At 33.5% G+C, this 14,604-nt stretch overlaps 1 protein-coding gene and 1 non-coding gene across 2 annotated transcripts in view; both read left to right on the forward strand.

The window, feature by feature from the left end:
• The window catches only part of LOC142983669 (uncharacterized), a 119,639-nt gene that overhangs the window by 97,466 nt on the left and 7,569 nt on the right, over positions 1-14,604 (forward strand). The gene's annotated exons all lie outside the window — the stretch shown is intronic.
• On the forward strand, positions 14,317-14,389 carry TRNAV-CAC (transfer RNA valine (anticodon CAC)). Its single transcript has one exon. It is a non-coding gene; the product is annotated as a tRNA-Val (tRNA).

Raw genomic sequence — 14,604 nt, forward strand, 5'->3', positions numbered from 1 at the left:
CTTGTTTTTCGAAACATTTGCCTAATGTTGTTCTTTAAAGTAACTGCCATCTAGCGGCTATAATACTTAACTTTTAACGCACGAATATCGTGTGGTATGTATCGTTTGTTAGTATTATTTGGTAGACAAGTTCCTTTTTAATTTTCATGTTGTTGAAGATCTGTTTTTCAGAAAAATCATGATCACTCGTTTAAAATCGTTTTGTTATTGATAACTTGTAACACTTTTGGCGAAGCGCTTTGCAGCAAATATCCATAAAACATTTAAGTTATGCTAAAATATAAAATTTATGGAAAATAATAATACATATGTACACTTACTAAGTTTCGAACTAATGCTACAGTTGCCAACAACCGTTTCTCTACACATTTTTGTTTCCAAAATACATTTTAATGCTTTTCCTCTATTTTTCGTTTAGATGCAATTGGTAATAGATGACTCGGTCCAGAACAGACAGATAACAAAATTAACAGCGCATGACTTGAGATTTTTTTGGGATAATGAAAACACCCTCGAAACCTGTAACGAATTTAATTAGAAGTATATAAGATTACACTTGTTTTACAGTTTGCAATAGTGTATGACGTAATTGAAGAAAGTAGAATCAAGAGCTTTTAAATTGGACTAGATTTTTTTGTCGATTCTGTTGTGACTGTCTTGGTAAACTGTAACTATTGAATAGTCGTAGGTCATTTTCAAATGGTGCGATGAATTGTTCAAGCTACGAATGAGATCATGGGCCTTGGAGTCATCAATATGAAACCGATTAAAATACCAATCTACTACTTCAATCATACAGCATTTTACGTCTCTTAACCCATACTTGACCAGCGTGGTGGACTCAAGGCCTAATCCCCCTCGTTTGAGAAGAGACCCTTGCCTTGCAGTGGGACAGTAATGAGTAAAATTAAATATATCGAATCACAATCGTGTAGATCTAACATCGGATATCGTAAAAGTTAACCCAAAATAATTTCAACTGACCGTTTTTTACATAAACACAATCACTCCCCAGACATTTCCCGTGTAATCGATGGCGCAGGTTTTTGTGGGCGCGGTGCAAAAATACGTAATTTATGAGAGAACACCCCTTAGGCTTATGGCTGGCCATAACGATTGGCTTCAATGACAAATGGGGATGGCAGATTAACGCCGCTCGCTTTCGGATTTTTAATACAGTGACAGTTAAGGTTCGATATACTGTTCGGTTTAGTTGCATTAATATTAAATAATAGTTCAGGCTTTAATTTAAAAATAATAATTTAATTTACTGTCGTAAAGCACCAATATAATTAAAATCCTTTTTTTATTCGTGTAACGAAATCTTCACTTTTGTTTCGTAACTAATAGGTCTGATTTCCATCGATTTTTTTTTCTTAAAGTTTTTGCCATAAGCCATTATTTTGAGACATACATCTTAATTCCTATATTTTTATATTTATGCTATTCCATACCAATCTCAGTGATGATGTAATCATAAAAAGCCGTTTCCACACAAAGAATTAAAAACAATATATGTATCTATCGCAACTTAGATATACCACAACATTCTTCAGTAAATCTAGTATAAATTAGAAGGTAGAAATGCTTGTCACTTCACCCCATTTCACCTGGTCATCGCATGACTGGAACAGATTGTGATAGGGTTTATCGCAGTTCACGCTCGGAGAAAATGCCTACGTGCGTAGCAATCGTAGCAATCGGTATGCGGGCAGATAGCTTGACGAACAGCTGTTCTGAATACTATTATTTCGTAGCATACTCGTTCAATCACTTTAATCATTCCGTAGCTATAAAATAAAAAATGGTTTGATAATAATAAATGTATAAGACACCGGACATTTTGTTTATAAATTAGTTTAATGAGCTGAAACGCTGAGTTTTTTTTATAATTTGCAAAAATAAAAAGTCGGTTATACTTTTTTGTATTACCACCGCTTTACAAACAGAGTAACTGTAAGTATTGTAATTGTAACCCAGAATCACAGCCTACCAACAAAAAATGCTATAATTCAATGCAATTTTTCATGCTAAAGCTTAGCTCAAGATGAACCAATGAGTCAAAGTTGTCCAACATCTTAAACATGCTACTCTACTCTCTATTTATTAACTATATAGAAAAATGCACGTGTAAAACACAATCAATTAACAATACTATTCCCAAAATGTTAATATTGATATTAATACTAAAACCGCGGTGAAGCGACAAGAGCTGAGGCAATCAATTTCCATTACCATACCTAATTAAGGTCAGGTTTTACTGAAACAGACGCGGGGATTTGAAAAGCGATGGCAGGTTTAGTATATTGTTTTTAATTTTTTGTATATAAATATATGAATTACTACAATTATATGCCTTGTTTATTAAGGTGTTGCATATCAATTCAAAGTCTGAAGTTTTGAATTTGAGTCTTGGTCATTGGTGATTTGATTTGATTTTAAGAAGACAATTTAAAATAGGTTTTTTCGGAAAATATTAAATATCATCCGAATTCAAATTATTCATATTTCGTAGCAAGATTTAATAATTGTAACGACTATCATAATACCATAAAATCATCTAACTGAAAAAAAAATTGATTTTGATTACGTTAAAGCAAAAATGTATGTGTAAGTGTATCCAAATACACTAGGAATTAAGGTCAACAGCATTAGTAATTACTTCATTCAAAACTGCCAACGTATAATGTACCCTAGTCCAGAGTCTTCAAAGAAAATTAAATAACAATTAATTGTTGGAAAAACGGTTCGTTTTTAATAAAAACTTCGCCATCAATTAAGTCGGTTAAAGCTGACGGGTCAGCCGATATTGCTTTTTAAAAAGATTAAGATAAAATAGAATTTGTTTGTTTATTGGAATTGTTTGGTAAAGGGGTTCTTTAGTAATCATATTTCAAAGTTAGTTATTGGAAAAAGAGTGGCCGTGAGTTTCTCGCTAGCTCTTCTCATAAGGCTCTACCCCCTTTCCGAGCTAGTGGTAGATTCAGTAATTGTAACGACTATCATAAGTGTCAATATTTGACCTAAATGAATAAATGATTTGATTTTGATTTTGATTTTGGAAAAAAACACGTATTTTTATGTTAAGATAAATAACAGTAGGTGCCTAAAGATAAAGTATTCGATGCTCAATTAAGACCCAAAAAAGATCAATTTTTTTATTTTATGTCCTCAAATACTATAGTAGACCAGCTTTTTGTCATTAATTTTGTATACAGAACTTTCAAACTAGGATTTGCTGATAAAAAAATCGTTATTGGGTAATTGCTATTCGTTTTTGTGTATTGGATAATATGAATCGGTATCAAATATAAGTAAGGTATTTAGAGCATTTGAAATGCATTTCATTTTTGGTAATTGCTCAAATGGCATTTTACATTTTTTCATTATAATGTTATTCTTAATAGTTTTCAAGCCAACTTACCTAAGATTTACAGAAGATTGAATACCCTTGCCACTACCCAATGTCCATATAAAACAAAACGAAAGACAATTAATAAAAAGGATATCTAAAAGGTATTCCTTCATGCGCGACTCCATATTTCATACTTATTCTTTTCTTAACGATGGCACTACGTTTGTCGTTCTTCCGCGACTGACATAAGATATTACGCGCAATTTATCAATCTTTTAAGATGTGCATTGTATGAGGTTTGAGCTCACTTCTTAGACATTGTGTGTGGAGACGATATTTTATGGTGTTTCTGATTCGCTGCAAAAGGAAATCAAGGGTGCCTTTTCACTAGGGGTTTGCTATGCATCAATGAATATCATTAGTGGATATCAAATGCTTCTTTAGCAATGTAGCATAGCACATTTTTGGTAGAAAGGCACCCTGAGTGTTAATAATAATGGCCTAATATTTTCAGTGCATTTATTCAGCGAAGATTTTACTTCTAAATTTTTTATGCATTATCCGTCATTTTAGAACATTTTACTGATTAGAACTCTAAACTATTTACGCGTCTTGTCTAAGGTGACTTGTTTTTTCAAATAACTTGTGTGCGTGCAAGTAAATATAAACATTATACGCAACTAATAAATTCACACTTTGTATCATGTTAGTAGCTTAGGACCTACTTATTTTACTAGTTCTTTTCAATTACTATGTTCAAAATTTGCCAAGAGTATTGGTTTAGAATTCTAACGTGAGCTAGTGAAAATACATTAACCATCAGACCTAAAACATTTCAAATAAAAAATTCAAGAAGGAAGATAAATGCAAAGCAACATGGTTCGCTGTCACTGGATGCTTCGACCTTGTAGCTCCGACTGATTTCTGGTTTACGATGCAATAGTACCACGTCCCTGGAGAATCGCTGAGAGCAACCTTTTCACTTGCCATCCTCTACTGATGTATTTTTGATAGGATACTGTGCACTGAATATCAATACTGTGTGGTTTTTGTTCTCTTTGATCAAAAGTGGACCACATAATTTTGACATCAGTGGACAAAGTTTGTGAAAATTATTTTGATGAGTGTTTAAACCATAATGTTTCAGTGAAATCATGAATGATATAAAAAATATGAATGATATTTTTTCTTTGACTTTTTTATAGACTTCGCAAGCAGGGTGTGCTCAGTTCCAAATACGAATCTTTTGAGTTACTTAATGTTAGGAATTATCGATATATTTTTCTTCTCACAAATTAGACAACAAAATAAGTTTGTTAAATGACGGCCAGTTCACACCAACTTAAGACTTGAGAATGATTTGAATGTTAAGGCCTGTAATGTACAGCTAACGAACTTCTTGGCATATTTCCATAAACTTAAGAAATAGTTTTAAACTATGCCAAGACGACGTAAAAAGTAGTGTCCACTTTTTATGTTTATTTGCACTCCATTGAGGTATAAACCCAACAACTTTCTCTAAAGTTACACGTCTACTAGGTTCGAATCGGAGCATAAAATTTGTTTTTTTGAACTAATTTCTATGGTACTGCGTGCACGATCAGCATAACTGAATACTTCTCTTTCGGTCACGTCGTTCATACATATCTATAGTAATTTGTGTAGTTAAAGCAAATCTTTTTCTTCGTAAAACTATCAGTTAATTCGTGAAGAAACAAATTCGACTGTCTTTTTTCTATGCTTAGACTGGTGTTTTAGATCAAGAAACTGGACGTTAGAAAATGTCGTAAACATCGTTCTGTTTCAAATAAAAAAATTATGCATTTTGCTGTAATGTGTGAGTTAAGACTGATGATTAAATACTTATTGGGTCATTAAGTGTAAAAACCTCGAATCAATTAGGATTACCTAACGCGCACAAATTGATGAAAGAGATTAGGCTATGATAAAATTAAGCTAAAAATATATTGCATATGTTACTGTAAAAGCCCGAACTGTGGTAAATCCTAAGATTTTCCGGTAAAACCTAAGATTTACCAACTCTCAATGGTAAAAGTCCGAACGTTCTTTTATTTCGAACTTTTACCACCATTTAATTGGCAAATCTTAGGATTTACATAATGACACGGTAAAAGTTGATAAAGTCATATTGTAATGTGTTTGAGCCGTAATATAATGATATTGCTAGGGATATAATTATATGCCGTAACATAATTATAATGAGAGTTTGAAGATGTCGCCGGAGCCCCGCTTCGCCGGGCTCCTCCTTCTGGGTGGTTTAAAAAAAAATAACCACGAAGGCTGAGGTGGGAGCTTCGCTTCGCTCGCTCCCACCTCAGCCTTCTAACCTAACCTACCCATGTCGGTTTGCCGAAAACTCCTTCATTATAACTATTAAATTATTTTATATTAGCTACATTTACCTGCCCTTGAGGTATATCCTAAGATTTACCAAGTGAATAGGGGTAAAAGTTCGAAATAATAGAGTTATTTGGACTTTTACCGTTGAGAGTTGGTAAATCTTAGGTTTAACCGGAAAATCTTAGGATTGACCACAGTCCGGGCTTTTACAGTAACACATACATGTTTTTAAGGATTAGATGTCACTGATAAATCTCCAAAAATCTTTATAAATATTATGCATGCGATAGTCTGGATGTGTGTTACTCAATCGCACCTAAATATCTGAACAGATATTGATGGAACTTTTTAGTGTTGTAGCTTATTCTTGTTAACCTATTTCTATTCCGCTGTAGGGCAAGGATTTCTTCCCTAATAGCTAATAAGCTATATAAATACTAGTATTTCTTGTTAAAAAAATACTAGTCTACGTTTTTGTCCCTGACATACCATGAACGAATTAACTATAGGCCAAGCAGACGGAGTCGCAAATCAGCACTAGTAATTATATAAAATAATTTCGTCTTAAACGAAACCGACAATTAATCAAAGACGACCTTTGATCTTGAACAACGTACAAACTGTAGACAAATGACGTGACAGTTTCAACCCACTGTTAAAGGGTTTAGACTAACCACAGTATAAATCTTAGGAGACAGTATAAACCAAAACAAGACTATATATCAACGTCGTAGAACTAAATTGAGAACAAATCTTCAGTGGAATAAAGGTTTATATGCAAATGGAAACTGCTGTAGTAACGTCTTTCTTTTTCTGAAGGTATGAAATGCCTCCATCTTGACCTGACATTGGCTGAACATTTGGTTCATGGTGGACAAGCATTTGGCAGTACTAATTGCAGCAATAAAATTTATTTTTGATAATAGTTTCCTTGATTGCTTTTTAATGAAAGCATATTCAGACTACTACTTAATTACTGCTTAACATCACAAATATAAATTTTAATGATTTTGAACCAAAAAAAAAGAATTAAAGACAACCCAACATAATTGAACAAAACTTGAAAGTAATCGCGTGCATGCAAACATGACATATCTCAGTTTTTTTTTTTAAATTGCAACATTTTCTAACGAAACCTTTCTGCTAAAGAAACAGAAGAAGTTTTCAGAGCCAATATTGTCTCAATTGTGTCTTGTACAGTTACACACAAAGTCGTTGTGTGGGACAGCATATAACCGCAATTCCAACTGCGCACAATTACCATAAAGGTCCAGAAACGACAGTTAAATTCTTCACTGTTTTATTATCAACTAACGTATATTTTATTTTTATTACCAATTTTATTAGTATCGAAACCGTAGATTGGGGAATTTGAAGTTGAATGAGATTTATTTAAAATCCGATTTTGTAGACGATTCCCAGTGGATTCAAGATTATCCAACATTTTGGGTTGAATTTTTGCACGACAATATATGCTGCTCAATTTGTTTATGAAGAGAATGCTTATAAAGATTTTCTAGTACATTACCGGTTGTGATTGAAGTGGTTTTGTATAGATTCGACAGTTCGTACACTATGATTTGCTTGAGTACTCCTAATGTAGTTAGAATTCAGGCGGCTGGCAGTTTATTTACCAGACTAATGTAGTATTTGAAATACAGATAAATGACGTGATTTTAAAATGTATATCGAAAATGATTTTTACAACTTTCAAGATAATTTCTATTGAATATTTAGACTTTTTCAGGTAACCTTTAAGATGGAGGATTGTTTTTAAACCGGATTCACATATTTAGTCCAATAGAGAAACGAGAAACAAACCCATGATCTTGCAAACCTTAACAATTGAACTAGGTACAATTTTTGAAAACTTTTGCTATCATTACAAAAGACCCGAAACTCATGAAAATAATATGAACTTTTACTGATTCAAATACAAATTGAAATGTTGCTAATTTTAGTACACATCTATGAGCGAATTGTATTCAGTAGTTATGTTGATTATGCAAATGAGAATTTGTGACTTCGTTTAGCTCCAATACTAATCAGCCAATTCATTCCTACAGGATTAATTAGTTGCTGGCAGTAGATACCAACATTTATAGTATACGGAAATTAAATGGATCATTCCTGAAATATCAAACATTAGGTAGTCATGCTACTCGAAAGGTTAATTGTTCAGGCTATGAAGCGGACTGCCAGTTTTTTTTTGCAACTTCATTATTTATACATTGCTTAAATGACTAATTGACACTAGCATATAGCATAGTACAATAGGAATAGTATTTAATTTACTGCGACTACAAGACCACAAAATGCAAGTTATAAATTATAAACTTTATTCGAAAAATTTACATGGATCCAAGTTTTATTTCGAAGTCGCATCCAAATTTTTACGGTGATGACTCCAACTTTATTACATGTTTGTCATCTATACTTATAATAAATCTGTAGAGAGGTCAATTCTGTACATTGAATATATTTAAAAAAAAACCAATGGGGGATGTTTAGTAACGGATACTGATACCGAATCTGCAATTTATAATTTTCTTTTCTGTCTGTCTGTCTGTCCTCCGTCTGTATGTGTCGCTATCACGTAAAAACTACCGGATAGAATGCACTGAAATTTGGTATATGCATAGAATAAGTAGTGGAGCAATTTCTAGGATACTTTTTATAGCATAAAATCTGAAAGATTTTTAGAAAATTGAAAAAAATACGTAGAAATTGTTTGAACCTGCGTTTCCCTATAGAGACCATAGATGGCGTGAAATGGATTGCATTTCACAACATTCGCATAGTTAACGCGGCGCCTGCCGTATCGATACCTGTTTTTCGCGCCAACCAATAGATGGCGTTATAAACCGCAACAAAGCATGTTTTTTCTAATTAATTAATTTTGATGGCTTTATTGTAAAAAAAATACCTTTGAAACATGCTATACATTTATAAGATTTTTAAACATAAATGTTGTATAATATATTACAAAAAAATGTTGGTTTACGTGGGTCCGGTGCGATCGGGATATCCTAGATGGCAAACCGAGTAATTTCGTTTGTTGTCGTTGTTCGCCACAACTGACAGATGGCGTTGTTGTTCGAATCACATAACCAAATTAATTGGTTGCATTAAGGAAATAAATTGAATAGCTATGAAACAGACTATGTGGTAAGTTTTAAAAAATAAACAACGGATGATATAAGTATAAAAAATAATTACGGGTTACGCGGTTTCGGACGTATCATCGCAAGTATACATTATTACGCGTCTGAAGAGCTCCGGCGCAGATAGGACCTATAATAATATTCTGAATCCAGACGGGTAAGCAATGGTCAGTCTATAATAAGGTATTATATTTTACACTGTAAACTGCTACGGATACAGACGAGAGCGGAAAAGAAGGTAACCACAGGAAATCAGGCCTGCCTGAGCCTGTGTCACATTGTGTGCCCTTCGGGTCCCTTTCGTAAATAACCATTAGATGACAAAAGAGTTGTTAGCATTTTTATGTGTAGGTGTATCGAGTGCTTCGCAATTCGCGTACTCAAATGAATAAGCAACAGTACGCAATTCACGCGAGCGGAGCCGCACGGGTCAGCTAGTAGACCATAAAATAAATTCCAGGAGCCCGCATATCTTGTAAAACCCTAAAATGCTCACTGTAAAAATCCCAAAGAAAATTGCTTCCGAAAAAATTTAAATGCAAACCATAAAGTGAAGGGAAAACGGCTAATAAAAGGCGTGTTCCAGACACTTTCGAAACACGTCACGTCTTGTTCGACTCTGTGCAGTAAGGACTTACGCACACGAAATATTTTTGACATCTACGACGAATCATTCTACAATTTGTAGTACTTATCATTAGTCTAGCCTTTTTTCCAACTATGTTGGAGACCGGTTCCAGTATCAATTATAAGTATTTCATGTACAGAAGTGAAAGGCTATTTTAAAAAGGGATAAATGCAAAGGGATAAACTAACGATTAAAATACAAAGCCTTGTTTTGCGGATAGCGGAGGTAAAAAAAAAAACAGAATTTAGAGCATAGTGATCCATAAGCCTATGCAGCTCACGGTGGCCAGTCTGATATAGCTGCTTAATTTTATATTCACACAAAACTATACATATTTATAGTCTAATTAATACTTAGATGTCGGACTAGTCGGAGACGGATAGTCTGTAGTTTAACTATTGTGGTGGTATCAAGATACTTGTAAAGTGAAAAAGTGGAGTGCAGTGGCTGCACCTAGGTTGCGCTTAAGTGATTGATGACCAAAACGCACGAGAGTGTAATCTGTTACACTGCAATTTGTACGACCGAATTCTTCTAGGAATTGTGTCACTGATTTATGGTTGTAAAGCTTTTGGTATCACTTCTCCATTTTTAATGTCTGTATGTTCGTGTAATATCATCTACATTAAATTACAAACGCCTTGGGTAATGTATGACATACCTAATTGTATGAATTTCTTAGGAAAAAAACTACCATTAAGGTACTAGATGATTACTATGTGTGGTTGTTAAGAAAGGTTTAGTGGTCATCTGTTTGGTTGAATCCAAGAAATGATTGAACCCAATCTGCTAGTTAATGTTTTGCTACAAAGTCTATTATTTATTTATTTTGCATGTTTCTATACTAAAAATATATCGTGTAATGTCACCCTTAGTTCTGTTTGTCAATGTTTACCCGCCCGTTAATTCGTGACGAGGAGCGCGTCTGACACTTCTATGTAAAGCGTGTGTCACTTTGAGTGCCAAGTTGGGAGCCGTCTCGAGGGTGGTTTCGGAGAAATACTGCCTCTGAAGGAAGAATGACAGATTTTCTGTTGGTTGATGAAAATGTTGAAAGCTTGAACGGTATGCTAGAAGTCTGTGGGAATTCATTGATGAGAACTTCTTTCGACATCATAACTTTTAAACTCTCGCGTTGCATGTTTAATGTATAATAGAAGACGGGAATTTCGGAAATTAACGCGAACACGCATTTTACCTTAAACTTCTTTCGATATGTTGCTAAAGAGTTTTTACAATACTACGTTATCGGTCTTCTATGTTAAGATGTATAAATGTGAACGCAGAAAAAGAAGCTATTATATAATAATTATATAATAAGGATCGTAGTAAGAGGCCTCACAACGTTGTCCCTATTAAAAAATAGTAACGTAAAAGTACATATAGGTAGGTAGGCTTGCTCGAAGAAAGGGTAATAGTAAATGAAAATAAGTTATAACTTTTATTGATTAATAGTTAAAAGTACCAACATTATGAATTTTATGTCACTATTGTTGTTTTTAATTCATCGGTGGTTTCACACAATTAAATAATACCCTAAATATTCGAACCTGTTTCAATAGTTATTTAAGGACCAAAAATAATTAGTTTACAAACTATTTATTTAAATAGTTGCAAATTGCAATTGAACACTAAATTAGTTTTTACTATTATTGCATGTGTAACGATTAAATATTTGTTAGGCGTTAATTAATATAGTTTCACGGTTCAGTGGACTTAATTATCTTTGTTGTATTGACTAAGTTATTAATTAATTATGGAGGTATCGCAAACATCTGTGTTAATAATGCCGTAAACACATAAGGAAGTGGTAACCTTAAGAGAGTATGATAATATGATCACGACTTAATGGGGAAGAAAATTTTCATAATTATATGAGCAAACACGAAACTTAGGTTCATCTTTCAAAATTACTCATAGCTTTTAAAGATTTGGAAAGTTTTAATTATTCAATATATTTTTTTATCGACCGGCGAATTATGATAGTTTTATTATTCTTTTACAAAAACAAATTAGGCGAAGACAAAATTAGATTAGTAATTTAGCTTGGATAGGAACTACAGCTAAAATTGTTCTAAATATGAAGCCGTAAAAATCAGCGTTAAGCCGTCACACTATACAAAGTAAGACATCAACAGTATTAGTACCAAGAAAAAAAGGCTTATCGTTTTACGAAATATTTTTCTAGTACAAAATCCAGACATGTTTACTCACTTTTATACACATTTAAGTGTGTACACACTACAATGTCGGTCTAGTCTGTGAATACAACAAGACGTCGAACAGCTGAGCACTTTCCCACAAATATAAGTTGTCTCAAAGGTCATCGTTTTGGCAACCGGCTAAGGGTTTTTAAAGATAAATCCTATTTTAGTAAACCGTGTATTGTGTAACGTTAGTCTTTGTTGTTCTGCTATTGTAACCGGCTTACAGCTTTACACGTGTATATTTTGGGATAAGTTGAAAAAGGAAGCCTATGTTTGGCTCTGCGGCTTTCGCTTACATTTAGCGGTTAAAATTGATTTAGCGGTTTAGCTACCAAAATGTGAAAGATAGGTAGAGAGATCCAAACTATCGCATTTGTAATATTAGTAACTGCATATGGGTCAAGTTCTAACTATTAAGGCGTTTGAAAGAATTACGAATATTCCTTGTAAATCACACCTAACTACAAGCTTATAAAACACGAAACAAATGTAAATCGGCCAATCTATACTGATATTAAAAAGCTGAAGAGTTTGTTTGTTTGAACGCGCTTATCTCAGGAACTACTGGTCCTATTTGAAAAAATATTTCACTATTAGATAACCCATTTATCGAGGAAGGCTATAGGCTTATATATCATCACGCTACGACCAATAGGAGCAGACTACCAGTAGAAAATGATACAAAAACAGGGAAAATTATGACCCATTCTCTCTTATGTGACGCAAGCGAAGTTGCGCGGGTCAGCTAGTGATAATAATATAATTTAAGCCAGAAAACTTTGGTGTACCATCTAGTATTTAAAGCCACCATCAAAGCACGAGTCTCAAATGCTATAACGTATTCAGCCCTACTTTTTACTAACTAATGTTTGTGCTAGTTATTAAATCGATCATAAATTTCTGCAGCCTACTTTACTCCATCTTGTTATAAGTAGAGCTTCCGGTCACTTTATAATGCAACGTAGTAAAGTTTTAATCCGCAACATTTATGCCTAGGCTAGTTTCACTAACATAGTTTGGAGTTACGCTTTTGCATAAATTTTGTGGCCTAATAGTTTAATGTTCGTTGAGTAAGAGATTGTTGGGAATTCTTTATGAGTTAATGATTAAAGATGATTTTTGAATTATAATAAAGATGAAAACAATTTGGTAACGTTTAAGATCCTTATACATTTAAAATCCTCATTGATATTTTATCTATACTATATACTAATATAATAAAGCTGAAGAGTTTGTTTGTTTGTTTGTTTGATTGTTTGTTTGTTTGTTTGTTTGTTTGAACGCGCTAATCTCAGGAACTACTGGTCCGATTTGAAAAATTCTTTCAGTGTTAGATAACCCATTTATCGAGGAAGGCTATAGGCTATATAACATCACGCTACGGTCATAAGGAGCGGAGTAGCAACGAAAAATGTTACAAAAACGGGGAAAATTTTGACCCATTCTCTTAGGTGACGCAAGCGAAGTTGCGCGGGTCAGCTAGTATAAGATAATTTCCGAATACAAGCCAGGAGTTTGATAACGTGATGATAAGCTAGCTATGATGGGACATTGACATTGTGATTGGCTTAACTTGCGAGTATTTTATACCTACGTCCATACCTTCAGGTATAACAGGCGTAATATTATCCATTATACCAATATTAATTTTAAAACGGCAATTCTTACAATTGCGTACTATTCTATAAATGCGTTGGAAGTTTATAAGTAAAAGAGTGATAGCACTGTAAACAGTAATTTATGTACATTGTATAATACTGAATACACCTACTAAACTTCATGAAATTTTAATTATCTACATTTCATTTTATTTTTACAGCGACAATGACATATAATTTTATACTGAACCAACTTTACTCAATCATTTATTTATACATAATTTACCGTACAATTATATTGAGCTATACCTCTACTGTTTCTTTATCTCTATACAATAAATACCTACACGACAATTCTGATTATTTAGCAACAAGGTCACATATACTAACATGCCATAATCCTATTGGTCCCAACTGATTGAGTTACTAAGGTCAACCGGCGGTTGCTCCGAGCAAATATTAGTCATAACTCAGATAAGGCCAGTCTTACCTATCAATATTTCTGGAAGCGTAACATGATTGGAAACATAAATAATATTTGGTATTATGTATTTGAACATAAACTTAGTTAGGACGTAGTAGTGCTCCTTTTAGACCACTCAATAGAACTTGGTTAGGTCCCAATATTAGTCCTTGTGGTGTACCCAATGATAGCAATTCAAAACGCTAACTTTTGCTCGTGGCTCGATCTTCGTTGTTTGCTTGCAGAGAATAGTAATCTATGTTCTTCCGCATAATATAATATTTGACCTTGAAAACTATTATCTAAATCGGTTCCGCCGTTTTGACACGCAAGAATGACACTCTTTACACTAATAATTTAGGTGTCTAGTCAGTTATATTTGTTTAATGAAGAAATGTAGATATAGTTACGAAATAAAATATTATCACATCATGCGTTAAACCGGTAGCGGAATACCTAATTTGATTGAACCACTGTATTAATACATCATGACATTGTATGTAATTGAAACTGATACACTATTTCACCGCAGTGTATCAAGTTTCCGTAGTGTAGTGGTTATCACGTGTGCTTCACACGCACAAGGCCCCCGGTTCGATCCCGGGCGGAAACAGTGTTGCTTTTTGCTTTTTGTTGAATTTTTAATACTGTTCGACATTTTGTGTCAATTTTATCGAAATATTTATCTTTATTGGCATTTATTATAGTGCTACTCGTTTTTGAGATAAATTGCATGAGATAGTGTTAATTATATGGTTATTATCGCGATACCCTGAATGCTATTAATGTTTCTATACGATTCCGTGACAGTTATTGTAGGCACGATTG

The sequence above is a fragment of the Anticarsia gemmatalis genome, chromosome 24 (genome assembly GCF_050436995.1).
Source record: "Anticarsia gemmatalis isolate Benzon Research Colony breed Stoneville strain chromosome 24, ilAntGemm2 primary, whole genome shotgun sequence".
Classification (NCBI taxonomy): domain Eukaryota; kingdom Metazoa; phylum Arthropoda; class Insecta; order Lepidoptera; family Erebidae; genus Anticarsia; species Anticarsia gemmatalis.